A 23047-nucleotide genomic window follows, 5' to 3' on the forward strand; every position below is an offset into this window, starting at 1 on the left:
CAGAATTTGACAGTATTAGATCAGTTTTGGTAGATTTATTTATAAGATTGGTAAACCTTTGCTGCAAAATATTTCCATTAAAATGACATTATAGGTGATACTAGAGATAAGATACAAGTTCTTGCATGTGCTGTGAACATCTGGAAGATTATGCAACACAATTTTGTTACCTATGAAAAAGCCCTTGTTTTGTTAAGAATGTAATTTCAGTAAAATGATGGCCGGCCACGCAGCACCCTGGGACAAAAAGCGGTGTGCCATCCAGATGAAGCCTGCTCTTTGATACGGAATGCCAAAACCATGTTTTCCTTTTGTCCCACCCCGATTGGACATCCAGAGGTAAGGAGGTTTCCTTTTGCAGTTGTTCTCTTTGCAACTCAGTCGGCCACACATCTTAGACAAAAATTGCAAAGGTTTTAGAGATTTGAGAAAATGCCCCTCAGCCAGTTAATAGAGATAGCACAAAAAGTCTTTGAGAACTGAGAGAATTTACAAGAAGCTACCAACAAAAAGATAACCAAGGTGTTAGAATTGCTCTATGAGAGAGAATTTTCAAAAAAAACAGACGAGAGTTTCTGGGGGCGGTTGGATACTGTAGGCTAAATTTTACTGAAAAGCTCGACTATATGACTCAAAACTCACTGAACTGGACGGATAAATGTGAACAGGCCTTCCAGCAGCTCAAGTGGGCCTTGACAGAGGTCCCAGCCCTGGGACTCCCTGAGGTTACCAAGCTGTTCACCTTGTTCATAGATAAACTCAAGGGCATTGCCAAAGGAATCCTAACCCACGACATTGGCCCTTGAAAGATGCTTATAGCTTACCTCTCCAAAAGACTTGATCTGGTGACAGGAGGATGGCCCCCCTGCCTGAGAATCCTAGCTGCTGTGGCTATGTTACTTAATGAGGCTAAAAACTCACTTTTGGAACGAAGATTTCTGTAGTGACCTCCCACAGTTTAGAGACTCTTATCAAAACCCCTCCCAAAAAATGGCTCTCGAACACTAGAATTTCACACTATCAAGCCCTGCTCCTAGACCTAGAGCTGGTAGTTTTCAAGACTTCTTCAGTTTTAAGCCCAACCACCCTTATGCCTGATGACGACTAAGATTAAAAATACTCCACAGATTCTAGACTTGATGGCAGCTGTCTGGCTACCTCAAGAGTTGCTATTATTCATTGCAAGGCTCACCAGACAGGAGATGACCCTGTCACCTTAGGAAACAGTTTGGTAGATCAAGCCACTCGAAAAATAGCAACCACATCAGAGGGGCCAGAAGTACCAAGGAAGTAACTGCTTTGATGTTAGTCCCTCTGACCTTGTCAGAACCAGTCTACACAAAGAAAGACCTACAGTTAACATCTCAACTTGGAGTGAAGTCCCCCACCCCAGGGGACTGGTACCAGTTACCTGATAACTGAGTACTGTTACTGGAGGCACTAGGGTGGGAGCTGTTACACCAGGCTTACCAGACTACCCATTTAGGGAGAACTAAACTTGTGGAATTGTTCAGAACTTGGTTTTTTATTCCAAAACTCTGCAAACTGACCACATATTTGAGCTCCAGATGCCCACAGTGCTTGTTAGTCAACTCAGCCAGGAGCTCTATGCTGGAGACCACCCAACATCGAGGAATTGTTCCAGGAGAACATTGGGAAGTAGACTTCATGGACATGGTAAAGCCTGGTTTACAGGGACACTGCTATCTCTTGGTATTAGTAGATACCTTCACTGGCTGGGTAGAGGCTTTCCCTACTAAGTCCAAGTCAGCCTTAGTGGTAGTTAAAAAGCTATTGCATGAGATCATACCTTGATTTGGCCTCCCACTATCAATGGGGTCCAATAATGGCCCAGCTTTCATAACCCAAGTCACCCAAAAGTTAGCCCAGGCATTAAAGATTAATTGGAAAACTCCACTGTGCCTATCGGCCACAAAGCTCAGGGCAAGTAGAGTGCATGAACCAGACTATTAAGGATACTTTAACTAAATTGTCTTTGGAAACTGGCGATAATTGGGTGAGCCTTCTTCCCTTTGCACTGTTAGGAGCCAGATGTACCCCATATGTTTCTGGAATTTCCCCCTTTGACTCTATGTTTTAGAGGCCCCCGCCATTGGTCCCAACATTGTCAGAAGATAAACTAGCTGAAATAACTAATCAAGATCTCATTAAGTCCCGGCAGACTCTCCAACCCGTGTTGACTTCAATCCACCAGCTGTTTAGACAAAAACACCCGGATCTACCTTCAGAGACACCTCTCAAGGTGCCGATTGAGCCGGGGACTCCAGTCTTGGTGTGATGTCACCACCGTGACTCCCTCAAACCCCACTGGGAAGGACTGTTCACCGTGGTGCTCAGCATTCCCACCGAACAGGAAAGACTGCGTGGATTCACCATACCCACGTCAAACCACTGGAAGCAACAGACAGCGAGGAGTGTTCTCAATGGACTGTACAGCAGACTGGTAACCCCTTAAAGTTAAAATTTACTAAAGCACAGTTAGATTATGCCAGTCATGAACTGTTTTAGCTTGCTTGCTTTGATTTTAATAACATTGATGCCGACTTTGCACGGCGGCTTTGGTCCCCCTGTAAGCAAAGAACAATTGTTAAGATCTTTGTATGGGAACCCCTGTGATTGTGGAGGGGGCTATATTACTAAAGGTAAAGACACCAACTGGGGGGAAATTATACATACATTAGAAAACAAGGATCGAGATGCTTCCCACACAAATGATACAGTCTTCTGACAGATTGTGGGGACAAGTTAACATTCCTTGTTGCTATACCCTCAGTTACAGGGGGTTTGATTCAAAGGTAGATGTGTATGTTAAAGCTCTGCGTGATACCTAACAAAGGCAGCCAGTCAGGGGCATGCCCTCAGAATTGTTGTTAGTATTCAGAAATGCATTCCTCCTGCTATGACTCTGTACAAGAATGTATAGGCATAGATAACAAAACTTACTTCACTGCAGAGCTTATGAGGACACAGGCTAGAAGTGTTGGAGGTGATTGGTCTACCAATCTGACAGTAATAGGAAGTTTAAAGTTTGCCCAAGCCTCATGTCTTGGCATGGTTGGTAAATCAGTGTGCTGGAGCAGGGTGGCCCCTATACATGTGTCTGATGGGGCGTCCCTCAAGATTAAGATGAGAGAACTCATGGTTGAGGAACGAGTCAAATAGCTAATAAAAATAATGTTTCCCCAGATACATTACCACCCCTTGATACTGCCTAAATCATGGGGAGTTGATCTGGATGCTGAAACTTCTGATATTCTAGAGGCTACTTATAAAGCCTTAAATGCTTCCAACCTAACTTTGGCTGAAGAATTGCTGGTTATGCATGGCACAGGGTTCCCCCATGCCCCTTGCAATCCCCACCAATGTTTCTCTGACTACACTGGAGAAACAAGATTACTTAAATTGTAGTGCTGGTCCCCCCTTTAGAGTACAACCAGTAGGCTTCAAGGACTCTCTCTGTCTCCAAGGAGGTTTTCATAACAATACCTCCAACATTGACATGGGGTTCGTTGCATTTACTAATTGTAGTTCCATAGTTAACCAGACTACCTCCCTTTATCCCGCCAAAGGGCAAGTATTTATTTGTAGCAAAAATATGGCCTATACTTTCCTCCCAACTAACTGGACAGGGATATGTGTAACAGCTGTCCTATTGCCTGATATAGAGATCCTACCCTGGGATGAGCCTGTCCCCATTCCTAGTTTAGATTACATTACAGACTGCTCAAAGAGGGTAGTTCAATTTATCCCTTTATTGGTAGGCCTAGAAATATCATAAGCCTTAGGTATGGGGGCAGCAGGAGTAGAGGTTTCTATTCAACTTTCCAACCAGATTGTTAGTGATGTGCAGGCATTATCTAGTATCATTCAGGTCATTCAAGACCAAATAGACTCGTTGGCTGAAGTAGTTCTCCAAAACAGAAGGGGACTAGACATCCTAATGGCAGAACAAGGAGGGATCTGTGCGGCATTGCAGGAACGATGCTGCTTTTATGTAAATAAGTCTGGCATTGTCCAAGATAAAATCAAGAGACTACAGGAAGACCTAGTTAAAAGGAGGAGAGTGCTATTTAAAACCCTTTATGGAGTGTCTAAAATGAAATCCTGCCCTATCTTCTGCCCTTGCTTGGACCATTGTTAGGAGTACTGCTCTTGGTCACAGATGGTCCTTATATACTCAATAAAATAATTGCATATGCCAGACAACAAATGCAAGGCATAAAGTTGATGATGTTACACTAGCACGCCTATGAGTCTGTACCTCAAAATCCTTAAAAATTAGGTCAAAGATTTGACCTCAGTCACAACATCAGAGGGGAATGTTATAGCCTAGTTTTAACCCTTGCACCTCATTTCTGTTCTGTAAGTGCTGCTCAGCACCCCCCCTTCCCTTCCTATCTTTCTAGGTTAAGTTTCAATTTCCTGAGAAAGCTGAAAGACTTAGGTATCAGTTTCCTGTAACCCCTCCCCTACCCCTCATCTGGCTATCTGTAATAAAATGTGCTGTTCTTTAAGAAATGCTTAACTTCAAGGAAATTACAGGAAGTTCTATAAAGCCCAGATGCTACCTGTGTCAGTGATTACAACATTCCTGTGGTTTTCGGCTTTAAAACCCAACCTTTCCAGCTGTAAGGCATGAAGTCTCCAAATTGGCTCCTGGAGACTGTGATGCCAGGCCTGGCCTAAAATAAAGCCTTTGCTCCCCAAATTTTAATTTCTTGCTTCCTTGGGTTTTATTCCGTGGTCCAAGCTATCACATTAAGAAATGAGTGAGATATTAGAAAAAGTCCATATTATTTAAAATTGTCAAGCCACGAGGCAATGGTTATATATTAGCTCTTCAAATGTGTAGATCTCAGAACAAAGACTCAGAACAAAGAGCTCCCTCACTGTTGAAAGTCCATATACAACCTCCTTTGTGTTTTGCTTTTTTGATAATTTTAAAGTTTAGTAAAAGCAATGCTAATTTTAAAAGTTAAAATTAAAATTTAAAATTTAAATTTAAAATTTAATTAAAATTAAAATTTAAAATAAAATTAAAACAGTTTAACTTAGAGAAAAGTAGTCTTTTCCCATACTTATGAAGCCATGAAGTCACTAATTGCTACATGGCATTTAGTTTTAAGCCTCAACCTGAAAGATGAAACATATTATGGGTGTAGAGGGAAGAGGCAACAGTGTCTGAAATGTATGACAAAAGAAGAATAGTTTAAGGAGGATCTATGAATAGTTTGCATAGTAAATAGAAGATTAAAGGAAGAAAAAGGCAAATGCTCACTGCAATTAGAGCTGCTGAATAATAAAAGGCAGATCCAGGCCACAGTGTTTTACTCAGAGGCTGGCTGGCTGAGTGTCAGGGGGAAGTTTATTGTAGAGTAGGAGACTGGATAATGCGACCTTCCTGTGTTTCTTCCTACTGAAGTAGAACACAGATTTAAATGCTGAGTAAAAGGATTTTGAATCACCGATACACTATCAAATATTGCTTTGATCTTAGGAAGGTCATTTATTCTTTTTGGGTCTAAATATGTTATGTAAAAATCATAGCTTGAGGTTTTAAAATCTATTTTAGTTGTGATAGTCTCTGATCATTTAAATGATAGGTTGAATCAAAGTTTAAGTCTACTCATGGTGAAGAATCATAATTTTAGATTTTTTAGAACTAGGAAGCTATTGGCTCCTGATAGCCTTTAGGTCTTGACTGTCCCTGATGACTTTTGTTGTTAAAGGCATGGCCCCCAGTCCATGGTACTCTCAGGAGGTAAGGAAACCTTTAAGAGGCAGACAGGTAGGCAGAAGTTAGATCACTGGTGCGTGTCCTTCAAGAGACATTACAACCCAGACCCCTCCCCTTTATTCATGACCAGTCTGGGGAAAACAGACTTCCTTTACCACTTTGTCCTGCCATGAGGCACTGTGTGGCTACAGGTACAAAGAAACAAGGCCAAGCTACCACCAACTGAAACCTCTGAAATCATGGGCCACCACAACCATTCAGCTTTTTATGTTGATTACCTCAGGTATGTTGTCATAGCCTACACATAAGTTATATTATACATACTATCATTTCTCCACAAAATCAGTAGTAAGTAAATTTAATCATTTACTTCAAATACTATGCATATGTGTGAAAATATTTGCTAGTACCCTTGTAATGTAACTCTCTCAAGCAGAATTCTTTCAAGAACATCCCGCTGAGATTTCATCTTCTGGGCATATAGTTTGCATACGCAATTAACCTTCTTTAATTAGATTAACTTGTCCTTTACCTGACGTTGTCAAATTAATACTGTAATCAAAAATCTCTCTGTCAGAGATCCAAGTGTGTCCCTGCTATGTGTAATGTTAATTACTTCTTTACTAAAAATAACCAAAAACAGACTCATATAGTAGGAAGCCTTGGTTAGCATACCTGGTTATGTCTCCAAAATAGCGCCATTCAGAACTTTATAAACAATTCTTAAAATCTAAAGAAATCTTGATGTTTCTGGCTGTTTTAATTGATGAGGTTCTAAGAATTGACCAACATTTCAGATTACTCATAATTATGTAAAAAAAAATAAAGGCACTGAAATGCCTATATAGATAGGCATTTAAAACATGTACAAAATAGCATGTAATCAAATGTTATTATTTATAACAAATTAAATTGCACTTGCCAAAAATAAGCAGAAGCCTCAGCTAGAGATCTCACTATATTATTCTTCTCACCCACTTACTTGCAAAGTTTGGATATTTTAACTGTATCTGACTGGCATTGATTTGACTCAATTATGAAAAGTGACACTGACACTTACATGATGAGGAAAGCTCATTTCACCAAATTGACTAAATGTGGCTAATGGCCCTACAGCAAAATATTGTGAACTCTTTACTATACAGTGGTGTACAGCATTAATAATATTTTAAATATCTTCCAATGTGCTCAATCAGTCATTCATTAAATGCCCATGATGTGAAAGTAGTCTTTTCAATTTTGTGAGAAATACAAAAATGACTAAGAAGGCATATACCTCTCTTTCAAAAGTTTATAGAGACAGGCAGAGAGGAAATGACAGGCAAATGGAAGCCTGATGTCTTGCCATCCAGTTAGATTGCTTTGATGCTCTCAATTCAAAGCAGTCAAGGTTCATCTGAAAAAAGAAGTGATGGACGTCTCTGAAGTTCCATCTAGATTTGAATTTTGATGTTACTACTGTTACTGTGACTAGGCAAGATAGTATTTAATTTCTCTAGTTCTCAAGTCCCTCATTTTAACATAGAAATAAATGAAGTTTATGTCTTAGACATTTGCATAAGTGTAATGCAGTATACATATAATATGTTTTACATACAGTGTGCAATAAACATAACATATATGAGCTAAAGGATACACCGAACAAGAGAGCTGTATTTTCTTTTGAAGGAGTAAAAAGTAAAATATTTTGTAATATGGTGCCCTTAGATTCCTCTATTTAAGAGTGATATACAGCATTCATGCACTTTGAAGGAAAAGAAGCAATTTGAAGAAGAATTCAGAAGAATTCTGAAGCATCAGGAGGTATATTGAGCTTGTGTTCTTAGACAAATGGAAGACAAGACAATTCAAGTGATACGAATCAAATATATTGCCCTAAATGAAGTATACTGAGGTTTCACCCAATTGTATTGTTTGACATATCTTATGCTATTTTTAGGGGCAATATGGGGAAGACAGGATAGGAAAGGGCTGGGTAGATTTGTCAAGTGATAGAAAATCACAGAAAGATGTTGGGGGTGTGTAAATATTAACTTACAAAGAACTCTTGGGCCTGATTCAGAGCTCTGTCTTTGGTAACTTGAAAGATCAGGATGGTTTGGGTTGAGATTCTTGCTCTGACTCATTAGCTGTGAGAGATTTTTATCTCCTTGTCCAATAGTTATTTTTTAAAATTTCTAATGGAATGATATGTAGATAATATGTAAAACCATTTACCTTATGCTTTGTAATACCAAGGATTCAACAGTTCTATCAAAAGTAACACTGCTTCTTGTAATTTAATTTTATTTGTGGGATAAGATAAAAGTGATAATGGTATTTTAGCTTTTTCTTCACTTGAAAGTACTGGTAGATGGAAAGGAATTTGATCAATGTAGTTATTCTATTTTAATACAGAGGCAACTCCATGATTCAGGTACCTACCTGATCTCCAGAAGTTGAGCTGCTAAAATGTATTGCTTATTTCCACTTTCAAATATGTATATAAGGTTCCAAGTTTCAGTGAAAACAATGTCTACAGATTGATTTTTTCACCTCCTGCTATGTAGCATAATTGTTCCAAAGCTCTTTTTTTATATATGAACTAATTTAATCTTCACAATAGACATAAAAGTCTGTATTACTGTCATTTGTATTTTGTGGATGACAAAATACAGGTGTAAACTTAAGTAGACTTAAGGTGATAAGTAGCAGAGAATTCAGGCAAGTGTTGGCCTAGAATCTGTACAATTTACCCCTCATAATTGTTCTGATTTATCCTGAAGAAGCAATGTCCTAAATAAAAATACATTTACAATGTTTAGTAGCATTCATTTGACAAATGAAACTAAAAAGCAAATAGAAACACCATTTGAATTCCTAGCTGTATGGGATAAGTACTTGGGACATGCAAACAACTACTTTTTAAATGAATTCTGGAACATAATGTACTCTGAAAGTGAGAACTGAATCTATGCAAACTACTGAAGCATAAAGCAGAATGATCAGTATCATAAGGCAGCCATGAACAAACACACATAGGAGTTCAGAAGAAGATAGCAATTTTGACTCAGAGTATCAAAGAAAGCTTTATGGAGAAAGAGAGCTGAATCTTAACATTTAAAAGTGATACAATGATCAGACAAAAGGAAAACAGGCTGAGTGTCTAAAATAAACCTATTACAATTTTCATCTCTTATTTAATTCCAATCTTATTTGACTTCAATAGCAGCTTGATTTTTGGAGGGCCTTTTGGGATTTTCTTTCTAGTAAGTATTTTCTTATTTATAAGACATGCCAACTAAAATATGAGATAAATGTGACACAGAAGGTAATAATCTCTTTAGGCTGGGAATCCAAAATTTTAGTAAACAAGAGTATTTTAACAAGCTAAAGACCTTAAACTTTATATTTATAAACACTGATTAAAATCATTTTAGTGTTTTAAAAGTCACTACAAGCTAACCAGATAATACTACTTAAATGGTCTATCAATAGATCAAATATCTGACAAATAGCATGGAAGTTATGTATTTTAAAGAATTATTTGTTTAAAGATTAGAAGCACACTATTAAACTGCAATGGATAAAGAAAATACACTTCAGTGAGCATAGGTGAAGTATTTATATTAGGTAAAGGATATATAAGGTATCAAATTTGTGTTCATACTAAAATATTTGCCACAGAACAATGAGAACCAAATGCATTACATGATAACCTGGTATTGCTTAACAGGTCAGACTTTTAAAAATTTGCTAATATATTTGCTAATCTGTTTTCTCTCTTCATTTCCTCATTAACAATGAATGCCCTGAGGCTTCCAGAAGAACCAACATAAAGTATGTAGGCGAGACCACTGCCCTGGGCTAATAATTTCAAAACAGCAGCAGCTAAACTCAGTCAACATTTAAATCTCTAGGCATATGCTTCTCCAATCCAAAATTTTAACCGATTGTTAGGTCTTTTCACACTCATTCCTAAAATTCTCTGGGAAAATAAATCTCTCATTGAAAGATCACTCCATAGTTTTATTATTTTGAGTATATTGCAATTTCATTTATAAAACAAAAGCTGTCGCAATAGTAAGAAATAAACCTTAGTGTATTTTACCAGAGGAATATTACATGAATAGAATAAAATATTTGAATGATCCATTCATCCACCAATCATCCCACCATGCACGAGTCCTTGCTTAGTGGCAGCTCTGTGTTACGTACTTTATTAGGTATCAGAGTTCAGCGAAAGAAAAAAGTGTTGTGAACTCACCTTGTGTCAGCCACTCAATGTGTCTGCAGACACAGTGCCTGGCCCCAAGAAGTTCAACACCTAGACAGAAATTAAACTTTTCATTATTTTGTTGTGAAAATTTGTTTTACCTTTTCTTCTTAATATTAACAAATAAAGTAAAAAAATGATAAAAAATACTTGAAATGCTACCTTATCTTCAACATATTACATTTTTGTCATCCCATTTTTTATGGAGGATTGAGATGCTGAAAAGCAAGAGGTTAGTGAGAATCTGGTATCAACTTTATAACATACACTGTTTAATTGAAATGATGAAATGCTGGAAACCAACTTGGGAATTCCTTTTGTCCACAAGCTATAAAGCAGTGAATAATGATATTTCTTAAAATGGGGAATTGATACCATCATGTTTCACATAAAGTGCCTAAATTGTTTTTTATTACATGTATTTCATCAGTCTGCTGAATGTCTTATTTTGTTGGTTTCTAAAATTATAATAATGTATTTCAAAATATTTATCCTTTGGTCCTTGTAGAAAGGATGCCTACTATATTGTTAAAGGGATCACTTAGATTTTACAACCAAGCTAAAGAAAGAAAACCTTTGTCTCTCCTACTCATGCTGAGATCAATCAGTGTGAAAGAATTCCCAATATTGTAACTACTCATTTTATGTAAAACAATCATATTAATTAAAAAATATTCCACTTCTGAAATATATAAAAGGTATGTTGCCTGAATTTATCAGTAGAATTACAGAGGCACCTTGGCATTTGTCATTTGGTTCTAGGACTGGCTACAAGTATCAGAAAATCACCACTGGTAGTTTTGGATGGAAAGGACAGCAAATTATGAGGAAATACATATTGATGAATTCTAGCTACAGGCTGGATATAAACAAATCACAAGTACTAGGATGAAATTTTCATGTCAAATTGAAATTATTTATTAAGTACCAAATTGGGTGAGTTTGAAAGCAGTTGAGTACTAAGATAAGACTATTTTACAAGTTCTAAAGTCCATCCTAGTGCTTCTTCTTGGTCTTGTATTTTCAGAATCACTTCTTTCTGCTTTGAATGATTCTCAGTTCATAATGTGTTTGATTTCAGTTCTGCTTCTGTTCCTAGGGAAGCTGTCATCTGTCACCGACAACTTTCCTTAGCATCCTGCCCTCTTTGAGTTTCAAGAGACGAATCTCTTGCATGCTCCAGCAGTTACTCACTTTCCTATCACATCCGCTCCTATTACTCTGGGCCACAGCAATTAGCTAGGTCTTTATCAGAACTCTTCCCCCTTCCTTCTGTGAAACACTTGGGTTACATTTTGTATTTAGATGTGTGTGAGTGGCTGCCTGCTTCACTGGGAAATAGAGTTTCAAAACCATTTCAAACATGATCCCATTCTGGATTAGCTCCTTGCAGATGTAGAGGAGAGGAGATCCAAAACCCAGAGACAGCACGGTCCTGATGCCAGTTTTCAGGACGCCCTCTCACTCCCACTACAATTGTCTGTTCCCACTGGAGTGTTACGGTGTTGGCAATATGAACCACTGTCTCAAATTGATGAGGAAGGTCAATTGGTACTAGAGGCTCATGAAAAATGAGAATGAAATTTCAGTTCCTTAAGTCATTAAAGTGTTGAGTATTTGGAGCTTTAGCCTAAGCATACTATAATTGTTGATTTGTTTGATCTCATCTATTAGACTGTAATCTATTATATTCCCATGGTGACTATTTTTGTCCTGCACCAGATTTGATCTGAGACCCTGACACCGTAAATGGCACATAATGACCACTTCTCTTTCTTTAATAACCAAAAATTTATATAGTAAAATGTGCCATGAAAATTTCATAGGAAATATTGTTCTAAATACAGTGATTCCCTTAGGGAAAATGCAAAGCTTCATTTAGCACAGGCATAAAAATACCTTTTGTTAAATGCCTTAGAGTAAATCTGATTTTGCTTAGGAGCTAAAAGAAAGTGGCAACAATGAAATAGTTACACGAATCAGTGTATGTAAGCTTCTATTTGGATTTATTTGTAAGGTAGTGAGAGTGTTGCACAGTCTTAGCCAAAAGAAAGGGCCTCCAAAGATCCTTGCTGAAGTTCTGATGATTGGAATGTCCTCCCAACCTTTACTGGGGATTTGATGCCAATGGAGAGAAAATGAAAGGTAATTTTCTTTCCTTTTCAAAACAATACCCAATCACAGAACCCAAGACCTTCTGCTCTTCACATATTACAATGAAATAGCTTTTGAAGTTTAGACAAAAATAGAGACATCTGACAAGCACTATCAAGTCCAGCCAGCATGCCTCCACATATTTATTACCGACACTGTTTCTCTCTCCATTTTGCTGTTACACTCAAAAATGATATCCACAGACTCCCCTTTGGCAACCACCTGTTTGAGGCCACTTCTAAAAAGTGTCTGTGTAAATCTCATCCATCTGTCTCCTCACTAGCATCCACTTGCTAGTTAAATTTAGTCTTGCTTAGTGTAACTCTGAGGAAGTGAGGCACACTTCCTCTACTTTCAACCCTAAGAAAAAGTAAAAAATTATAGCAGAGCGGTCAGATCTCCTTGCTTTGCTTCTAAGAAAAGAAGAGAAAGCTCTTTACATATGGGTACATCCTGGCATTTCAATGCATGGATACAATGCATTATGATCAGCTGTAGCGTGTCCGTGATTTCCAATCCATATCATTTCTCTGTTGAGTACATACAAAATCTTCTCTGCTAGTTGTTTTGAAATATCCAATTAATCATTCTCAAACATTCTACTTAGAACATTAAAAATTATTCTTCCTCGCATGCCCCTGAATTCACTGACCATCCCTTTTCCTTTCCCCTGTACCCTTCTGACCTGAGCTAGGAAATACTTAAGCTTTGTTTCATAACTTTTTTGGTTGAATGTTGAATGTCACCTTTAGGCTAGTTTTGATGATAAAAATTTACTTTCCATGAGGTTTATTTTTGCAGCTAACTTTATTCTTAAGCATTAAAACTCTTGATTATCAAAATAATGTATAATTTTGAAATGGGTTCTACATTAGTGCAGACAACTGTGACCCTTTAAAAAAGTAGCCTAAAACTGCATGTTAAAGTGAATTTATTAGGACAACTTCATTCTCTTTTACTTAGAATTATTTATATACATTTTCCTTTAGCCATTCTCATGTTTTTATATTTTCAAGTGTTTAAAATAAAAAAAAAAACACTTGCATTATATATAACATTATATAAGCAAACTTCCAGGACAAAAAGAAATACCTAAATATAGATATTTTATGAAACTGGCAAGTCCCTGTTCCATGTGCTGATTTCATTCTCTCTCTCCTTCCCTCCTTTTGTCCTTTCCAGTCCATCTCATTCCTTCCTGTCCCATGGTTGTTCTAATGCCACTCTTTATTTCTTTTCATCTCCTTTTGTGAAATAAATTACGTGATTTGGAGCACAATTACCTACACAATATTGCAACTAACTTATTTAATACTAATGCATATAAATCATGAAGTTTGAAGTCAGGGAAATATTCAGTAGTGATGAAGACTTCTGCAGGACAGAAGTGTATAGTGTTTATGGCAGGATATCTGACTGTGCAGGACTTCATGGAAGCCTGAGTCATATTTTCTCCAAAATGAAGAAATAACTTTTATTTTCTAAAAGTATAATTTCAGAAAAGAATATAAACAGTGAATTACACAAAAGCAAGCACTACCCAGGCCAAGATCTGGAATATTTCTACTACTACAAACCTTATGTTTCCTTTGGATCCTACTTGTCTTTCCTCAAAAGGCAAACAACACTATTTCAATTTGTAATCTTATAGTGGACAGTAGCTTTGAATTTTACGTAAATGTAATCATAAATGTTACTTAGTGTCTGTTACTTAATAGTATTGTGGCTTCATGTTATAATTTGTTAAACATGATCTGAATATACATTTTATCTTCTCTGTTGCCAATGGACATTTTATCATTTCCAGTTTAGAGCAATTGCAGCTAACATTTGAATAAACATTCTTACAGATGTATCTTGGCACACATATTGTATATAATAAGGAGCAGAATAGCGGTTCATCTGTGTATGCTCATGTTTGGCTTCAAAGGATAATGCAAGACTATTTTCGAAGTGGTTGTAGCAAATGTACTATCAGTCAATCAATCTATCATCTGTTTAGCTACCTATCTATTCTTGTTGCTCAGCATTATTACTTCTGTGTAAGTGTGTTTTGATAACCAGTATTCAAGTTCCCTTTAAGGTTTTTTTCCCCTCCTCCCCAACTTCTAGTACCTATTGTATTACATTTAGGTCAACTTACGTTAAGCATCTATGTATGAGAGAACCTATGCCATTTGTCTCCCTTAGTCTGACACATCTCATTTAACATAATGTTCTCCAGTTCCAAATGACAGGATTTCATTCATTTTACAGCTGAATATTATTTTAATACTTTTCAGAATTTTCTTTATCATTTCATCTATTGATAAACATCTAGCTCAATTCCATGTCTTAGCTATTGCAAATAGTACAACAGCAAATACAAGTGTCCTGGTGTCTGTTTGGCAAGTTTATATGATTTACTTTGGTTTATACCCAGAAGTGGGATATAGTAGGTCTAGTTTTTTTTTTTTTAAAGAAATCTCCAAACTGTTCTCCATAATGCTATACTAATTTATATTCTGACTAACAATATATAAGAATTTTCTTTCCTCACAATCTCCAAATTTGACTTTTTTTTCCTGGTAACCATTCTAAACAGAGGTGAGAAGACATCCCACTGTGGTTGTGATTGGCATTTTTTCATACATTTGCTGGAAGAGCAGATATTGACTTATACTATCCATTCCACAAATATTTACCCTATTATCATATGCTAGGCTTATAGGAAATGGGAAGAAGAAAAAGCAGATAAAAAGACTGTCTCTCTCTACTCTATCACCCAGGCCCTGTGGTGTTGGATACCCTTTGAGAGAAAATAACATTTCTCAACCCTCAGCCAGCCACGGTGGAGATGCGGTATTCCTAAGAAATGAAAATACAGTGTTCTATGTCACTAAGACCTTTCAGTTGCTCTGTATTTACAACCTAGCATACCCTGACTTAAGGGAATAAGTAGAAGCTCTGGGGACTATGGATGAAAACAGGCCTGTTTTGCATTTTGGACCGACAGGAACAACTAGGGAAGAGAAGGCAGAAGGTGGTAGACAACATCAATACCGGATGGAAGAGATTCCTACCTCTTGGCAGCTACGTATTTGTGTCACTCTTTCCTCTTGAATGTGGCTGCACCTAGTGCTTGCTTCTCATAAGAATAATGTTGCAAAAGTGAAGGTATGCTGCTTGTAAAACTAGATTATAAAAAGACTGTGGGTTTTTCCTTGCTCACATCATTTCTTTCATTGTGAGGCTCTGATCTGAGGAAAGTCAGCTGTAATGCGACACGCAGTGTTATAGAAAATCCCATTTGGCAAAGGATACATTTTCCAGTTTATATCAAAGCATATGACAGGATTGTCAGCGATCATATGAATAACCTTGAAAGTACAATGTTTCTGCCCTGAAAAAGCCATGTTAAAGCACTTGGAAATGGATCCTGTTCCATTTGATACTCCTCTTTGTATTGATTCCTGTCCTGGTGGCATTTTAGGTCTAAGACAGATTTTGAGTCTGGGATACCTAAATACAATATCTGTATTTGTGATCCACAGAAACTATTAGTTAATAAATACTTGTCAATTCAAGCTGCTATGTTGGGGATAATGTTTTCTATAGCAATAGGTAACTAACACTTTTTTAAAATAGTTCTTTAAGTTTGCATTAGGGAACATATATTTAATATTGTGTCAGTGATGTGTAATAATGACCACATGTAAAATAGAAAGCAATATTTTAAATCTGCATTTATTGGAACATTCTAATATTTTAGACTCTGAACCTTCAGAAGAGTCAAATTTGTACTTTAGTTTCTTGGACCAGTTAATTACATAAAATGTATATAATTGTGTGAAAAAATTTCTCCATGTAAATAAGAAATAATTAAACATATAATAGTGTTCAGTATCTGGAGTCCTAGGAAATTGGGCATTTGAATCTCTTTGATTTTTTGCAGATAACAGAAAATTTGATTTGTCCATTAAGGAGAAACATGGATTTTTATTAGACTAATTTTAGTTGATTCAGTATAAGCTGACTTCTACTTAAACAGTTAACCCAATTCTAGTACTCCTGAAAAATTAACAAAATAGATCAAAGGTGTGCAGGGACAGTGTGAGACTGGGACCCACAGGCTATTTTGAATCATCTGAATCTAAAAGTGAGGCATGATACCTATACTTTCACAATGGTTGCTTAACATCAAGAATCTAGGGCAGTGTCAGTTCATAAACCAGAGCTAATATTCAATTTTATACAGTGCATATGAAAAAAAGCTAAAAGGAAAATTATACAGTATTTGGGAGAAAGTAGGAGTCTGATTCTCATATAAAAAATAAACTTAGGAACTGAAACTCTTGTACTAGCTAGCTTGCTACAATACAACTCAAACCTGCAAAGAAGGACACTGCTTGGAGACCCAGCTCGTAAGAGATTCAGCTGTCAGGCATGCTAGTATGTAAGAGATTTTTCCTAGGTTCGTACTATTGTTTTGCTGTGTTTGAAGTCAATCTGGTTTGCTCCCACCATGAATCTTGAATGAACACTCCATTTTCTGTGAAAGCAACAATCCACAATTTTCCTTGATTCTTACTTGTTATTGCAAAATACTCTCTCATGAGGGATTTGATTAAGCTGATGAGAGACTGAAGAAAGAGAGGTTATATTAAATGTCTGCCTGAAACCAGAGCCACACTACCTAATATGAATGGCTGCTCAAAACCAATAATGAAATAATCATATTTTCCACAACTGATAAGTGAATGAAGGCTAGATGTGGCTTTTAGGAAGCTAATTTGCATGGGAGGAGGCAAGAAGAGTACCACAGAGCATGACGGTTAATAAATGCAGGGGACTGCAGCTGAGTCACAAGATAAGCACAGCATATGCTCCTCCAGCCAGAAAGTGGCAATCATTTTCCTGAGAAGAGACACTGATAAGGCCCCCTCCTCCCCAACATGCAATCAGTTTTCATTTTACATTATTGAAAAGAGCTTGATTATTTTCCTTTGAATGAAACCAGATCAATTCATTTACCTGTCAACAGAATGTTCCATTCCTGTGTTTTGCCTATTTAAAGGCATATGACCTGAGTATAAAATCCATAGACAAACCTTTATTTAGATATAAATAAAGAGCAATAGGTAACCAGCGTGTGTTTTGAAAAAAAAATCTAATGTCAAATTATGGTAAATTAAAATATACACCATGATAAATATAACTTATATTTGCAGTAATGGATTAAGGTAATGAATATTGCTTTGCTCAAGGTCAGATACAATCTTTAAAAATCATATTCTGAGGGAAAAGTTGCACCTGAAAATGATAATTTATGCTCTTTGGAGCCTTGTTTAAAAGGGAAAAATCATAACATATAATCTCTTTCGGTTTTCGAATCTCCTTTAATGTTGAAATATTGTTCCATCGAGGAGAGATAGACAAGGAATATGTATAGTGACAAATAAGTGAGCCACTGTCAATTGACTTTTGTAAGTTTGTTTCAATTAGTGAAGAGTCCTAGTCCAGAGCCAGAGGAGGACAATTGTTGTAAAGTATTGATACCGGATTTCCAAGTGTTATACCTGCATTGTCTGTTACTGAAAGAGATCAAAATATTTATTGAAGATCAAAACACTTGGGTTCTAGTTTGAGTCTTCTGCTTTATACAACTTGTATCTTTAGTAAACTACTAAGATGTTGGTATTGGTTTCCTTAATCTATAAAATGAAAGAGTTGAGTAACATTATCAAGGACTACCCCAACTCTATAAATCCTATATGCTTCATAAAAGTATAGGATAATATAATAATTTCATGTAATATATGTGCGTGCATGTGTATACATGCACACACACATACATATATATAAATATATACTGATACATAAATCTCATTTATTTATTATTTTTTGAAACAGTTTTTACTATGTAATTCAGCCTGTCTTTAAACTCATTATGAAGTCCAGGTTGGCCTCCAACTCATGGCAATCCCGTCTGCCTCAGCTTCCTGTGTGCTGGGATTACGGGCAAGTGCCACTATCACAGGCCTTCACATTGAAAAAGTGGAAAGTCATTAGACTAATGCCTTAGCCATTTTCTTGTGCTTGCGACAAAATACCCAACACCTATGAGTTACAGAGAAGTGATTCATTCTGGCTCAGTGTTGGTTTTGGTGTATTTTTGGCGGTCTCCAAGGCAGAAACACGATGCGAGAGGGGCAAGGAGCCGGTGAAGGTGTAGAAAGTGAAAGCAGAATAGGGACAAGGAGAGCACAGTACACACCCCCAGCTCCCGCCCCTATTGACCTGACTCCACTCACTTCCTAACTGCACATTTACCTGCTGAATGCAGCAGCAGATAATCTATTGATGACTATCGCACCCCCCCCCATGATCAAATTGTCGTGCATGAGAAATCTGGGGGACATTTTATACCTAACTGACAATAGCTAACACAGTGATAGCATTTAAAGCTAAGGAAACTTTAGCATATGTATGAGATAAAGATAAGTTATATGGAAGCTCAATTTTATAATATTGTTCAAATAATTTATAAGGAGCATTCGGTTTAGACTCCAGTTTTGCTAAACAAATCCGAAGATTGGATAGGTGAAATAAGAACTAGGCCTTCTAAAGACTGAAAACACCTTGGATTATAGGAACAGAATATACATTATCCATAAAGTATCTTGGTGGGTCTAAATACAGACTAATGATCAGACCCCTAGTGACTCAGTGGAAAGGCACATATCTTGGGGATTACAAAAGACCTACAGTATGTTGGTTTCTGTTTTAGCATCCTTTTGGAGTTTCGTGTTACTGACATGTAGCTTTTCATTTTATTTAATTAATCCATCAGACAATGGGAAACCTTTCCTCTAAATGGATATACCCTGCATTCAGAGTCTATAGTGTCATTGATTTTAGCCATACAGTACCAGTTAATTTCCATCATTGATTTTATTTAAATAGAAAACACGTGTACCTGAAGACAATTTTTAAAAGTATACATGAACCATAAGTTATTTACAGCACTTAAGCAATTTATAGAGTAGTAGACTATCAAGATCAGGCCAGAACAATTATCCAAAAAGTAATTGAAATAGATTTATGGGTTGGGCATAGATTCATCATATTACACATATCTCCTAAATGCTAATCTTTAGCAAGCAAAAGAAAAACATTGAGTGTTCTGGACTTTTCATCCATTGTTTAACTTATTTTGGAGAAATACAAAAACAATGGCTGTAGAGTTTGTGATAGTCCACCGAACCTAAAATGGGAAAGATGAAATTGTATCTAAGGTTGGCTACTTATTTATGTGATTTTGGGTGGAGACTTAACATCTAATTTTCAAATTTCTTATGTGAAAAATAAGAATGACATCCCTTAATAATATAGGTAGAGAAGTTTCTGATAAAAATCACATGATTTAAAAGCTGAATATTTGTTACTTCTCACAAGTATAATTGAAAAATATGGTACATTTAAATAAAAATTACAGTACAAGACATACTGGCATTAATCCTCCTGAAAATACTCCCTTTATTTTGAATACACTTCTAGTGTCATTGTTGCCACTTTCTGCAGCAGTTCTGAAAGCCCTTTTTGATAAATGCCCCTAGTTGCCCTGCTGTAGTTGTCTTGATGCCACAAATTGATTCAAAATATTTACCTTTTACCATCATTCTACCTTTATGGGAGAGCCTGAAGTTACACAATGCCAGATTTGGTGAATGAAGTAGATGGAGACGCACTATAATATTTTATGAGTGTGCTTCTCCATTGGGTGCCATTCAGCAGGAGCATTCGCCATAGTAAATATATTTTTTCACTAGGGGATTGAACTTGGACTGTTACTTATGCCAGGCAAGCATCCTACCACTGAGCCATTCCAAGGCTGTTATTACCAATATTAAGATTTCTACCTAGTTCCTAGACAAAGTAAAACTATATCAAATATTTGCATTACTTATTTTATCAATTATTTAACTTTCATTAAGCACTGTTATACACAAGTCACTAATCTTGTCACTCTGCAAAACGCAGAAATGAACAATGTAACATTTCTGTCTAATCTTCGTTTTAATTTAATGGAAAATTTCATCTAATGTAGCTTCTTCTATAAGCAATGATAGAACGTGTTTGTTTTGAAGTCTAACAGGTCTAGGATTGTAATCCCACTCTACTTTTGATTGATAGTGAATAACTGCAATTGTCTAACTCCTATTTTCCTACTGGTAACACGTGCTATATATTTTCTTTGTGATTTTTCCTGTGCTGATCTTTATATGTATCCTTCTAAGAAATAGAAAAGCAACTCCTAGTATTGAGGAGTTCCATCATTTATCCTTGATACTCGTTGGCTGGCCCTCACAGATAGGTCTTAGTATGAAACAAACCAGTTTCATTGAGCATCAACATCAAAGTCCATCTATGTTCTCAGAGGATCCAGACAAAAATAAGGTCACACTATGATCCTGTCTGAAATAGAAAACAAATTGAAATATTACAAGAACTGAAAAACTAACTAGTTGTTGACTTGTTTGGCCATTTACAATTTTATGCTCATCCAGGTGTTCCTCTTCTACATAAAATTGCAGTCTCCAGTTGTAAGGAGTCACTACTTTCTGGCAGCATCTACTCCAAAGCAAAGCCCATTCCTCCAAACAAGTCAACTTAAGTGTCAATTTTATAGTAAATCCTACACCGGCTCAGTGTGATTACCATGAAACACTCATCTTGATGTATGTTCCATAAGGCTGCATCTTGCAGTAAACACACATTTTTCCAAGTACTGGTGGTCTTTGTCTGGAATTCATTAGCATGTCTAACGACGTGCTGTTCCTGTGTCTCTGCTTGTCACTATTTTTTCTTTTTGGCTGAACTAACTTTTCATTGTATCCTATCTTGTATCTCCTGTTACCACTCTTAATGTTTCAGATACTCAGTGAATTGTTTCTGAATGAATTTTTTATGTCTATATTTTCTTTTTATCTTTTTTTTTTTTTTTTTTTTTTTCATAGCCTTAGTTCATACAAGGCTTTGGAAAAGATCAGTTCACTACTCTAATCAGACACTGAGCCTGGGATTACATAGCATCAACTTCCCTCACACTAGAGTCCCTCCCAAATTAGGTAGAATTAATCTAAGGAAAAGAATCATTTCACCTATGTGCTGTGCAGTGAAAGAACACAAGATTACTAGAAATTTTTGACTTTGTACAAGGGAGTAAAACCATGCATATGGATCTACTTATATTTTTTGTAATAAAGTGGCTACACTTTACTTGTTTTTCTTGTATCTGGATGAGCTCAGTTATTATTTTAGTTTTACTTAGCTATGTGACTTTGTATTTCTTCAGTGGTCCATAGTTTCCACTGGGGTATTTTTAGGTTATAAACACACACATGCAATTAACTAGGTTGAAAGCATATGAGGTTTGTACACTATAAAATTAAAGTAAACCGAAAACATGAATTTTGTTATTTCTTTTTCTCCCTGTGCCCATTTAAAGTTTCAGCGGAAATTAGCTCTCGTGGACCGTTTTGGAGTCCTTTGTCAAATAAATTTGAATTATTTTTTTTTCTTGTCTTTCATTTATTCATTTATTCAACATGGAACCACTTAGGATTTAAACATGTTTTAAAACAGACAAACCTGCTTGATGGTACACAAGAGGCATAGAAGCATGTATTTTTAGTTTTCCCTTGTTCTGAATTGTCAATGTTGAGAATCTCAGTGAGTTTATTCTTCGCAAACACTTTCAGTGACTTAATGTGGAATGTGTAAGATTTTGTATTTCAATAGGATAGGCATAACTTATTACCAAAAGGCACCAGTACAAAGGCAAATACATAGAGTTACGTTAATCTGGTCTCCAGTTTCTACATGGTCTACCTGTTCTAAAATAAAAATGAACCAGAAAGATATTTTATGATTCTGTTGTGTTAAGACCTCCCACAAACAGAGTCTTAATGGAAAATGTTTGATTTTCCTCTTAGACAAACAAGTATAGTATAACTTTACATAGGTAGAAGTAAATTAGTAGAACGTCTCAATTGTTTCCTATGCCTATTCAATTAAAGAATACCTGCTTTTGCTTCTACAGTAAGGCCCCTAGCTTCTAGATTCATCCTAGCTTTAGATTTTTTTTTTTTTTTGAGAATTGCTCACCCATGGTAGTATAATGTAACTTACAATTAATAATTCATATATCACCAAAGATGTGTGGACAGTAGGTCAAGTGCTCTCTAAAAATATTAGATTTGAAAGACAGTTCAGGCCTGGAAGACCCCCCTGATACTGAGTTCATAAGCACACACAGGATCATTGATTTTGGAGAAAGATCAGGGGATAATTTATTGGTGTACCTGGGATAGTTTGTAATATATATAAAGCTAAGCTGAATTTTTAAAGTAAAAGCTTGAGATGAGTTCCTGCAGGGGCAAAGATTGATTTCAGCACACATAAATATGTTAAAGCATATTAATTACTATAAGTGAAATTTCCATGCTGTAAACCCACGTTACATATCTGGATTCATATCCAAAAATTCTAAGCCTATAAAATAAATATTTTGCTTATTAAATCCACTTGCAGCATTTTGCTGCTATATATTATTAATTAGTAGAGTGAAGACAGAACCAACTCAAAATAGAAATGACAGGAATTGATGAGTGCAATAAAGAACATTCAGAGCACATTAAACCTAGAGAAACTTTTGGTCATACAGTACTATATTTATAAAAGTAAATGTATATTGGCTAAATACCGTGGAACAAACCTTCAGAAGTAAGCTAAAACTATAGGATTGCTCAAAAACTACAGTGATTATTAAAATATTAGAAATTTTATTATGGTAATTTCTCTCAAAATATTCTTGCTCACTTCACCCATGATTATCC

General features: G+C 36.2%; 1 protein-coding gene across 27 annotated transcripts in view; it reads right to left on the reverse strand.

The window, feature by feature from the left end:
• The window catches only part of Ptprd (protein tyrosine phosphatase receptor type D), a 2079748-nt gene that overhangs the window by 807756 nt on the left and 1248945 nt on the right, over nt 1–23047 (reverse strand). For all 27 annotated transcript variants that reach the window (XM_063251000.1, XM_063251078.1, XM_063251071.1 and 24 more), the window contains one exon: nt 10005–10064. The gene's annotated coding sequence lies outside the window, so the exon portion shown is untranslated. The remainder of the gene's footprint in view (nt 1–10004; nt 10065–23047) is intronic.

The sequence above is a fragment of the Cavia porcellus genome, unplaced genomic scaffold (assembly GCF_034190915.1).
Source record: "Cavia porcellus strain 051 isolate PalLab524CR breed Dunkin Hartley unplaced genomic scaffold, mCavPor4.1 scaffold_1, whole genome shotgun sequence".
Taxonomy (NCBI): Eukaryota; Metazoa; Chordata; class Mammalia; order Rodentia; family Caviidae; genus Cavia; species Cavia porcellus.